Raw genomic sequence first — 12,218 nt, forward strand, 5'->3', positions numbered from 1 at the left:
TCCAGAGGGAAAGCTGCTTGTTACTTGGAGAAGCAAACACATTAAATGTGGAAGAATTTGGCCTACTCTTACAGATAAAAAAAAATAGTACAATTGAATAGTTTGACAGATATGAAGACTACAACCACATTAGGAAAACTGATAAGTGATATTGCATACATTAAAATGTCATTAGCAGTGACTTAAACAAAAAATAAAAAAAAAATAAAAAAATAAAAAAGGAAAAGGAAACATGACAGTAGCACTGCTGTTAGATCCCCTTGTTGATAGTACAATTTGCACTGAACTGGTTATCACAATTGCAGGAATGAATGTAAAGGGTTTTTCTCCATTCTGCCTAGAAAAATGACATTCACTCATGTAATTACTGGCTTCTAAATAAAGCTGTTTTATACAAAAGTGAAATATAAAACGTGGGCCACCAGGAGTATCTGTGTGAGAATGAATGTGAGCTGTAATTGGAATGTGATTGCAGAGCTGCTGAATAGGGCTCCTTGTTTCTTTGAAATGTAAATATAATGTAGAATGTTGATTACATTACAATTACAAAAAGAGGACAAGTGATAGTCCTAGCATTTGGCTTTTAGTGATTATTTCAAAGACTCTCTTTTCCCATTGGAAATTGTAAGATGCTTCATTGTTTGTCGGAACATATTCTATCATGACGAATGACTCAAGCAGTATAAGAATTTCTATCACAGCTACCTGTATACATGCACACATACACACGTGCACACACACATATATGTAGTAAGTTCTAAATTCATTAGTGGTAGAGATGGCAATGCAAGTGCTTTGGAATTTATCAGTAAAGTAAAGTATTCCATGATGTTTCTGGGAAAGCTATGTTCAAGATATTCTTTCCTCTCTAGCAAGAGTATTTGTTTTCCAAAATTTCCCAGAGTCTATTCGTATTGAAATCCACTCAAGGCACTAGAGGATACAGATAGAAAATCAACTTTGTGGAATAGATGCATATAAATGACAGCTGAATCACTGCTTTTCATCACTTCATCTTATCTCCACCATTGTGGAACAATTCATATACCCGAATTACTAATGAGAAATAATCTCTAAAGATCATTGCCTGTATATGTGCCTCTAAGAAACATGATATAGATTGAGGTAAGACATGTTATTGCCTACCTTCAAAACATAATACTCTACTTGAGCAATTTTATTTGGGTGTCTTTTACTACATGCAGAGTTTCTGAGAGCAAGATCATACACTATTTATGAGTATATAACAATCATTTACACAGTAGATAGGCAAGACTATGATAATATAAGGCTAAGCATCAGTTTCTTCACCACCCTGAAAGAAGCACTTGAGGAATGCTTGCTAGTGATTGATGGCTGATGAGTCAGCAGGGAAATGTTGGCTTCCACCACTCAATGAAATGGGCTGACCTTCAAAACCTGAGCTAACCCTCCAACTTTTTTTTTTTTTTTTTCCACATGATATGATTTTATAACATTTCCTTAGTCAGTTTTTACCTGAGTTCCTGGCCTACTAATATTAGCTCAATAATCACTTCTATCTTTGTTTCTAGTTTCCTTCTCTCTTCAATAATTTTAACTTCTGGATACAACTCAGCAATATTTTCCTCTTAACAGCTTCAGGTAATTCACAAAGCTGAAAATGATTAACACAAATAGTATACATTCAGCTATGCATTTTTCTGATACTGATAAGTTTTGTAAGCTACTGGGTGGGTACTACCTTGCTGCAGGTGACAACTACCACCTTTGATGTTATAATACAATCAATGTCTACATACAGAAATGAAAATGCAACATGACTCCTATGAAGGCCATTAGCCTGTTAGAAGCAGGCCTCTGAAAATTCTCTTCTACTGCAATAGTGAACATGGTACACTGAAGGTTAACATGTCATACAAAACTTACATCTGCATTAGACATACACATTTCATGTATAAACAATGAGATATGATACACTTATAATACATTCCTGCATCGCCAGGTTACTTGTAGTTAACAAAGATTAACTTGTAGTTACCAGGAGAACAGGACATGAAAGTATGCTAGTTCAATGAATCACTTAAAGGATAAAAATATATGCTTAAAAAAGTACATATGGCTTTCAGATGACAGAAATGTCCAGGAAAAAGAGTTAATGGTATAAGTGAGACAGCACCAGCTGTATCAGCGCCCTGTAGCTAGAAAGTAACATTTGGATCAGCATAATTTATAAAGAAAAAACTGGCATGAACATTTGATAGACTTTTTGGTGCTATAAACAAGGATGAGAACTACTGAAATATATATGTATTAATTTGCCCTGGAATACTGTACTGTGGATAGGAAGGGATTCTGAAATGGTAATTATTATAATTACAGAATATTTGTTTGACATGATACCCACTGTACTTTGTGCCAATTTCTCCATTGCTACTAAACTCAAATACAGTTTCTACAAAGCAACTTTCTGAAAGTAAGGTATTAACTGCAACTGAGGGCTTTATTTCTTAGGGTTCACTTCTACAGACATATTGTGCTTAAGCAGAATCAAGTCATGTTTCTTAACATGGGCATGAACTACCAACAGAAGTGGTAAACTGCCCTAACTCAAGAGACTTCTACAGGTAGAGAGTGGGCAGCTCTGTAGAGCTCTTTGGCCCTATTGCTCAAGAGGACCTATCTGAACAACATGGTATATGGAATAAACAAATCCAAAATCAAACATCCTTGAGAAAATACTGGACATAACTCTTGAACAGGTGTAGCATTTGAGAAGACAGAAGAAAAAAAAAAATGGATTTATGAAGTATCTATGTCTTCAGTGCCTGAAAGACCTAAAGGAAACGTGGGACATATGAAGAGGCAACAGCCTAGAACCTAAGGGTACCTACACTGCATTTCAGCAGCATATGGTGCTGTTGAAGTTGTTGCTGGAAGACTGTTTTCATGTTAAGCTGTCAGCACTTCAGAAGGGATATTAGAAAAGTAAATGAGGTTCTCAAGACAGCTACAAAGATTATTCAAAGACTGAATTCTTACAGTTCCATTCTCTTTATATATAGCTTACCAATTCCATTCCCTTTTATCTATACACAAATGAGGAACAAGATGCAGTTGCTAGAAGCTGAAGTCAAGCAAATCCAGGCTAGAAACAGGAGTGATTATCAATTGGTATAACTTCTTCACAAACATGATCATTCTTTTGGCGTATGAAATCTTGAAATAGAACTTAGATTCACCCCACCTACTACCTCAACAACTGAAGTGCCTAATTTAGGAGTTTTATAGTAAGTACAGGGGAGTAATCATCTCCAAGGGACAAATTAAATGTTAGAAAGCCTGAATCAGTAATGATTTTTCTCAATTTATCATAAGTTATTAAACTGAGAATCTTAAAATTCACTGAGTGAATTCTCAGTGAATCTTAAAATCCACTGAGATGCTTAAAATTCAGTGAGATAGATCAGGGTTTGACTCTCCCAAGTTAAGTTGCACAACTAAGAGAATACTGTAAAGAAGAAATTAGGTGAAAACAAAGAGAAGAATATGAAACAAATGGCTATGAAGAGAAATAGGAAGAAAGGAGGAAATATATTTATAGTAAATATACTTCACTTCTACCACCTCCTTCTAAAAATACTTGTCTCAGAAATGATGTTGATTGCTCTTGAGAGTCAGCGGACTCAGGAATGGAAAGCTACTCACTGGATACAATATTGTACACTTAAGTAAATAAGTAACCTAGAATGCATCATTTAATAAAAAGCAGAAGAGAAGATTATATTTTTACAGATATCTGAAAAACAATTTTTGCTATCTTTACACTAATGACTGTCTGTATGATGCCAATTGATTTCAATGGGAGTGAGTAACATTGAATAAATGACTGCTCATTTTTTATAAGGCTGTCTAAATGAAGTCCCAAATAAGTTAAAAGAGCAGATGAGCAGATGCATGATGGAAGCCAGGCTTTGGATCAGAAAATACAGCTTGGGGTGAGGGGTGAGGAGGGAAGATGTGGTAAAGAAAATGAAATTAAAGCAAAGAAGATGTAGTCTTGCAAAACTGAGAAGATGCTCATCTTCAACACAATAAAAATGAGATGTTATTTTTACCCCATAAAATGGGGAAGCAAAATGGAAGCAGAAACTGTTTAGAGAGCATTCATAGATATTGTGTACGTCAGTGTCTTAAGCATGTATTTGAAAGACTAAAGCTAACTATTCCTCCAGTATTGACATTCACCAGAGTTGGTCTGTCCAAAGTAAAATGAAACACTCCGTTCTCAGCAACTAAAAAAGAGAAAGGGAATTAAGTAGATAATCAGATCTAATGGACATGAAAATAAGATATCAGGAGTCTAAAAGAAACATCAAGAAGTGTACATGCTGCACTGCATAGCCAGAATAAAATAAAATATATAAAAAAAAAAAAAGGGAAATCACATGCTTACAGTGCTAGAAGGTACACAAATTCTTCCAAGAGAGATGAAACACATTGTAAACCCCTGGCCATTTCAATTATGCAAGTCTTTGAAAATAAACAGCTTTCAGAAGGTATTTATCTAGCTGTGGAGGTGAGGATAATGGTAGGTATCAATGATGGGCAACAGACTTGTGTATTTCACCAAAATTTCATCTACAGTCATCTACAGTAAAGATGGGCTCATCTGACCTGAAAAGTAATTAAGAGTTTCTGCACTACTAAGTATATACATATTTTCATGACTGTGAGGAGGAAGCTATGTATGTAAATGATTGTATTCATTTGAAATTTCACATTTTTTTAAAGCTCATTCAAATATGTAATTGGTAAAACCAACTGGCATAAAATTCAACATTTTCTTTCTATTGATGTAGCTACCTGAGTAGAATTTGCTGTGCTAAGAACTAGATGTTGCAGACCATCTCCAGGAGAGTTGCACTTTAAAGACATTGTATGGATTTATTTACCATACTTTAGAGTGTATTATAACCATGTAAACTATTGCAAAATATTCAGTGGTAGCCTGAACTCTCCATTTGTTCTCACGGCAGTTTTACAGGCTGTTCCAGGGTCTGATTCTCTATCGTATGTCAAATAAGAAATGATTACGCTTGCACATCCATGGAGACAAATATTGAAATGTCAAGACAAATGTGTAGTCTCGTGCACAGTTCTTATAATGTGCTCACTTGTGAAGCCCAGTTGCACATTTAGGGAACTGTCTCTACAGTTATGGGAGAATGATCATACACTGAATTTCTTTGCTTTTACCTATACTGTGCTGCAAACAACTGAGATGCAAATCTGAATTTGGAGAAATCTTCTTACTCTGGATTACTCAGGATCTCTGTTTTAGGTTTCTCACACTGACAACCTGTTGCAGACTATGCAGTAAACACAATTCACTTCCCTAACACTAACTAGGGAAATGCAAAAATAATGACATCTGAAAATACACTTTTAAAAGTGCTCCTGGTTTTAGGATTTAGCTGATAACATAGCAAAGAGTCCCACTTCTAGGAACAGTTCCCTGTGCTCTTCTCTCCTTCCTGGTATGGTTAAAGAAGTTTATGTCTCTGCTTCCTGACTTGTACTTACCATTAATTTGTTCTGATCACTTCAAATATGCCACTGCTACTGTGTATCAGCCAATGTCAACATTTCCAATTGGTCCATAGACACAGGGTTTTCATATGCATACGGAATTTCAGACAAGATTGTTTCCCCACTCCAGTTTCAGAAAGATGCTGTCATGCAAAAGCTGTAGAAAACAATATTCAGAAGAATAAGGTTTTAGTTGTGGAGGACAGCAAAAAAAAAAAAAAAATACTCTATCTCAGTATTACATTGTTAATATTCATATTCTGTTCTGTTCTAGGGGCTGTTTATGAAGTTGCTCTTTGCGCTTCTCAGATGTTACCACTTTCCAGATGAAGTATCTTATCCCCACTACTGAACACAGGAAGCAAATCAAGAAATCACTGGTCTATATCACCCAAGGTAGAATTAGCTACAAAACATTAACTCCTATGTTAGTTTATATATTCATATATGAAAGACATACAAATATGTATATACAAAAATATATTTTACATGTGATATAAACATTATAGTACAGTCTATAAAGATCTCAAGAATTAAGTTAAAAAGTTGCTACTGCAACACAAAAATAAAATTATAATGCTTTCCCTTTTACTTCTCCAAAATCTGGTTAACTCCTTAAAATTATCATTAAAACACAAAAGCCCTTATTGTAGATGCCTGAAAGCATCCCTTCCATCTAGCCTGTCAACTGCACCACAAAGCTTGATGTCATCAGCAAACCTGGGGAGGGTGCACTCAATCTCACTGTCCATGTCACTAACAATGATGTTAAATAGTGCCAGTCTCAATACTGACTCCTGAGGAATACCACTTGTCAATGATCTCCCTCTGGACATTGAGACATTGACTGCAGCTCTTTGAATGTGACTGTCCAGCCAATTTCTTACCCACTGAATGGTCCATCCATCAAATCCATGTATCTCCAACTTAGGGACAAGGATATCATGCAGAACAGTGTTGGATGCTTTGCACAAGTCCAGGTAGATGATGTCAGTTGCTCTTCCCTTATCTACCAGCACTATAGCCCCATTGTTGAAGGCCACCAGATTTGTCAGGCATGATCTGCCCTTAGTGAAGCCATGTTGGCTGTCACCAATCAAGTGTTTATTTTCCATGTGCCTTAGCGTCGTTTCCAGGAGGACCTGCTCCATGATCTCTCCAGGCACAGATGTGAGACTGACTGGCCTGTAGTTTCCTGGGTCTTCCTTTTTTCCCTTTTTAAAAATGGAATGGAATGGAATTTATGTTTCCCCTCTTCTAGTCAGTGGGAACTTCACTGGACTGCCATGACTTCTCAAATATGATGGACAGTGGCTTAGTACTTCATCCTTCAGTTCCCTCAGGACCCACGGATGCATCTCATCAGGTCCCATGAACTTGTGCACCTTCAGGTTCCTTTGACAGTCAAACCTGATGTATAGATTTTCAGGCAGAAAAAGGATTGATGAGCAGAAGCTCACTGGTGCTGGCAGGAGCTGCTCCCTCCCAAAATCCAGTCACTCATCTTTGGTGAATAAGTCAGTCTGCTTTCACTAGGCAAACTGGGGAGCAAAGAAAAAGCATTCATGTCAAAATTAAACGTGTTTTTGTTGGTGTTTTTGTTTGTTTGTTTATTTGTTTCATTCTTTCTCTATACAGAGAAAGAAGGTTTCATCATACTTTTAAAACTTACACTTTTAATATTTAACACCCTTTTAAAAACTTGAAATGACTCTTCCATCTCAATAATGGAATAATTCTTTTGCAAATAAAAAATTCATTTAGCTAAGTATAAAGAAAATATATCATCGCTGTTACTGGATGAAAATCAATGTCTTTACAGGGTGTTCAGCAGCCTAATAAGCAAACTCTCCAGCTAGTTTGTGCTGCAGCTAAATAATTTGAAGTAGATGGTTAAATAACAAGCAAACTAGTAAAATGTGATTTCTTTTTTTTTTTTTTAATATGGTGCTGTAACATATACCTCTGAGTATGTCAGTTCAGATTTGCAATGTATGCACCTATACAGGCAACACAGAAAATTATCAAATTAATCAACATACACACCGAGTGCTTCCCAGTGAGATGCACTGGAATTCATTAGTTTAAGGATATCTTGATGAAATTATACTGTGTTCAGCAGGTTGGAAAGAAAAAAATAAATGCTCATGCTTTGTTTAAGTGTTGGAGTGTAGGGTGTCAGTCCGCTGGCACATTTTCAGTCATAACAATTAACTTTCCAGGTAACTTTTCCTTTTTATTTCTTTTAGAAGATGATAATTTGGGGCTGGGAAATAAGTAATTTCATGCTTCAAGTGCAACAATATATTGAGACTTCTTATCCTCTGCTCACACTAGGAAATGTGCTGTTATTATCAGACATGTTGCAGGTAATGCTTATTCACAGTCTACTCCTGCTAACTAAGACAATTTCCCTGATGTCACTAGGTTTTGACATTTAATACCATGATTTGTTCATTCCTTTGCAAGGTGACTGATAACGTTAGGATGGATGGCAAATGTCTCAAGTGAAACGAATGTTTTGTAAACTGCAGCATTAGTTTAACCATATTTACCATGTCTTTGATATTATACAGTTAACAATCCATATTAAAAAGAAAGCCACAGCCTTTGCCTGCCTAATCATAATTATTTGCTTCTGAAGAAAAATAAATAAATAAATAAATAAAAATTCATTTATAGTAATTTTATAACAGAATATTGTTATGGAGAAAAAAAAAAGGGGGAAAACAGACATTTCTACAACACTGAAATAACGTAATTCTTCTTTGAGTATATTTTCTCTGAACCACTGATTTTGTCTGATTCACTTTCCTTCCAAAATATCAAATATCTTTTTCATTTCAAAATATCAGAACAGTAGGCATGAGAAGAAACAGGCGTCATCAGTGTGCAATCCACCTGTTAGCTGACATCTGTGGCATCACATTATTATATTACTTGCTGCAACAAAGTCTATATAGGCAACATCATACGATGCTCTGATGCTCAAAGTAGAGAAGAAGAAGAAAAAAAAAAAAAAACTTTTTATTTGTTCCTATATTATACTTTTACACAGAAATAAAATCAGAAATAAAATGTTCCTGTGTTTATATATAATGTATATAAATAAATACGACTTGCTGCACTGGTGGGAAAGTGCAAGGGATTCTCCCCTCTTCCAAATTAAAAAATTGTTTTGTGAAACATAGTCTGTGTGGCAAAGCAGTTGTGATAAGCATGGGGAGTCTGCTGAAATGCAGTGGATCAAGTGTAGTTGACAGATCGGTGGAAGCACAAACAAATGGTTGTGTTGACATTCTTTCTCTAATGTGACTGTTTTTTCTGCCTGTTAATATTTTGGCTGTGTAATGTTCAGATCACAGCAATTACTGATCAGGAATATGTCCTCTCTAAGCATTGAGCCGAAGTCTTCATTACTTGTTTAGTTGTGTATTTAACTTGTTCGTTTGCACAAAATTTTCAAAAAAGAGTTCCAAGGCTATAATAGTAGTCGACTAGTTCAGTGCTTTGGGTCAAGGCATCAGTAGCTTTTGCATGAAAGACTCTGCTTACTGCTGGGACACCTTCTAAGAAGAATCAAGGTCTGAAGACAATGTTTATTTACTGTTAGGGCTCTGACCCCAGACAAGGGGACTACAGTATGTTTTTGAGTTTGAAGATCAATACTATGTCAGTGGATTAATTTTACCTTTTTCCCTGTATCACATAATAACACTGGCTTTTTGATAGTCATGTAGGAATGTGAACCCATTTGTCATGACTTCTGAGAATGATGGCTGACTTTTTGTGTACATATAAAGTGAAATTCCTGCTCTCCACATGAAAAACAAGTGCCTGCATTTCTTCTTCTTCTGTGACACATCACAAGTGACATGCCAAGGTGCTGGGACATTGACATTTTTGCCCTCAACATAACTGTGCGTGTAAAACACCAGTTCAGTTGCTATTCTCTCAGATCTGTTGTCATCAACCATAAAACTAGAGTTCAAAGCAAGGAGAGGGGCTACAGTCACTGTCATGACTGCAGATTGTGGAACCTCTATGTGCTCTTGCATATCACATAAATCTGTTAATCTGTTGGAAAGACTTGATGTTATTCCTTCTTTCTCTCATTCCTGACTTTTTTTTTTTTTTTTTTTTTTTTTAAGAACATCAGAAAAGGGTTATGTTTCAAAAGAGTGTCTTCTATGGAACAATCTGGTTTAGATCATTCTTACAAAAAAAAAAAAAAAAAAAGAAAAAAAAAAGAAAAACATAAAAACATTTTTTTTTTATTTTAAAAAAAATGAAAATTTAAATTTTGTTAAACAAATTTTTTAAAAATTTACCTAAAAAAAAAAAAAAAAAAGAATTAAAAAAAAAAAAAGAATTTTATTTTGCAGAGTCTGAGAGTCTGATACAACTTTGAAGAAGAACAGGCAGTAGGAAAAGATCAAATTCATCACAGTTTCCATACTACCACAGACCTAGAGATAAATCTAACTGCAGCTGTGAGCATGAGTCTAAAAAGACCCATTATACTAGCCAAGGAACCTTGGGCTCAGTAACTGCAGGGCTTCATCACTAAAAAGGGATCCAAAGGTCAAGGAGACAAGGAAGATCTTGTTATATCGGATGCACTAGATCTTCAGAGCCTCGCTTTATCTGTAAGAGTGCAGTAATAAGACATATCAGTTGTTCTACCTGATCTTTTCCTCAGACTTTTCAGGAAACTGTCTTTATACTGGTGACTTGAAGTTTTTTGTCTCTTATTTTGGCTGGTTTTAACTAATGCTTTTTGTAGGCATTTCTCCCAGAACAACTTTTAGTCATTTTTAATCTTTGAAATTTCTGTGTTATTTTTGGAGCTTTATAGCTCAGTTTTGTTTCCATTTCAACCTCCATTCAGGCTAGATGATGAAACGTTTACTTCTAGCTTCAGAAAATCCATTAACCAAGGTTCTTCATCTTGAATACAAACTTCTGGAGTTGAGGCCTTGCTTTTTGTTCAGTCCACTGCAACACTCGTTCTACCTCCCCGCATTTTACTCATAACACCATGAGCCTTGATCTTGGCCATTTTCCTGGAATAACCATTCAATTCTGCCTTCATTACTGACAATTCTTGATTTGGAGAGTGTTTCGTAAGGTAACCTCAGAATGCCTTATAAAATATTTGGCCTTGCCAATGTGCCCTGTGAGCTAAGGTCTAGAACCAGACACATTCCAAACTTACACACATAGCCACAAGTGAACAGTGTAGTAAAATTCTGAAGCATCATTCAGCCTCTTCTCTTATGACTGCAATTAGCAATTGTCCCCAAGAGAAGGAAGACCACTGTATGACCATAGACAAAGTATGTACCAGATTTTTCAAGCCAATGTCTTTGGCCTATTTTTGCTGTAGAAAGTGAACTTGCAGCACACTATGATCCATATATTCAAAATTCAGAAGTAACAGATGCTGTAGCTTGAGTTCTCTGCAGTTGTGAGCAATATACTACATTAAATAAACCAGTGGCCTAATCAAGCCTGGGAGTTCCTGTGTCTATTTTTGTTGATTCCCACATGATATCCTTGTCTCTAAAATGGAGAGACATAGATCTGACAGATGGGCAACTCAGTGGGTAAGGAATTGGGTTGACAGTCATCCTCAAAGATTTGCAGTCAACGGCTCAAGGTCCAGGTGGAAATCAGTGACAAGTAGTGTTCCTCAGGGGTCAGTGGGACTGGAACTATTTAGCATCGTTAGTGACGGACAGTGAAATTGAGTGCACTCTCTGTGGGTTTGCTTGCACCAAGCTGTGTGGTGAGGTCAACACTCTGGAGGGAAGGGGTGCCATCCAGAAAGGCCTGGGCAGGCCTGAGACATGGGCCTGTGTAAGCCTCATGAAGTTCAACAAAGCCAAGTGCAAGGTTCTGTTTTTGGGCTGGGGCAAACCCAAACACAAATACAGGCTGAGTGGAGCATGCATTAAGAGCATCCCTGAGGAGAAGGACCTGGGGGTCTTGGTTGACAAGAAGTTTGACATGAGTTGGCAATGTGTGCTTGCAGCCCACAAAGCCAACCGTATCCTGAGCTGCATCAAAAGCAGCATGGCCAGCAAAGTAAGGGAGGTGATTGTCCCTCTCTGCTCTTCTCTTGTGGGACCCTACCTGGAGTGTTGCGTTTAGCTCTGGGGCCACCAGCACAAGAAGGTCATGGAAATATTAGAATGTGTCCAGAGGAGGGCCACAAAGATGATCATGGGGTTGGAGCACCTATCCTATGAAGACAGGCTGAGAGAGTTGAGTTTGTTCAGCCTGGAGAAGATAAGGCTCTGGGGAGACATTATAGTGCCTTCCAGAATCTAAAGCGGGGCTACAAGAAAGCTGGGGAACGACTCTTGGTCACAGAGTGTAGGGGTAGGACTGTCAGGGAATGACTTTAAAGTAAAAGAGGGGAGATTTAGATTAGATATGAGGAAGAAATTCTTTACTCAGAGGGTGGTGAGGCACTGGCACAGGTTGACCAGAGAAGGTTGTCTCATCCCTGGAAGTGTACAAGGCCAGGTTGGATGGGGCTTTGGGCAACAGGGTCTAGTGGGAAGTGTCTTTGCCTACAGCCGTTGGAACTTGTGAGAAAAAAAAAAAAAAAAAGAAAGAAAGAAAAGAAAAAAAAAAAA

Source organism: Oxyura jamaicensis, chromosome 2 (assembly GCF_011077185.1).
Source record: "Oxyura jamaicensis isolate SHBP4307 breed ruddy duck chromosome 2, BPBGC_Ojam_1.0, whole genome shotgun sequence".
NCBI lineage: Eukaryota > Metazoa > Chordata > Aves > Anseriformes > Anatidae > Oxyura > Oxyura jamaicensis.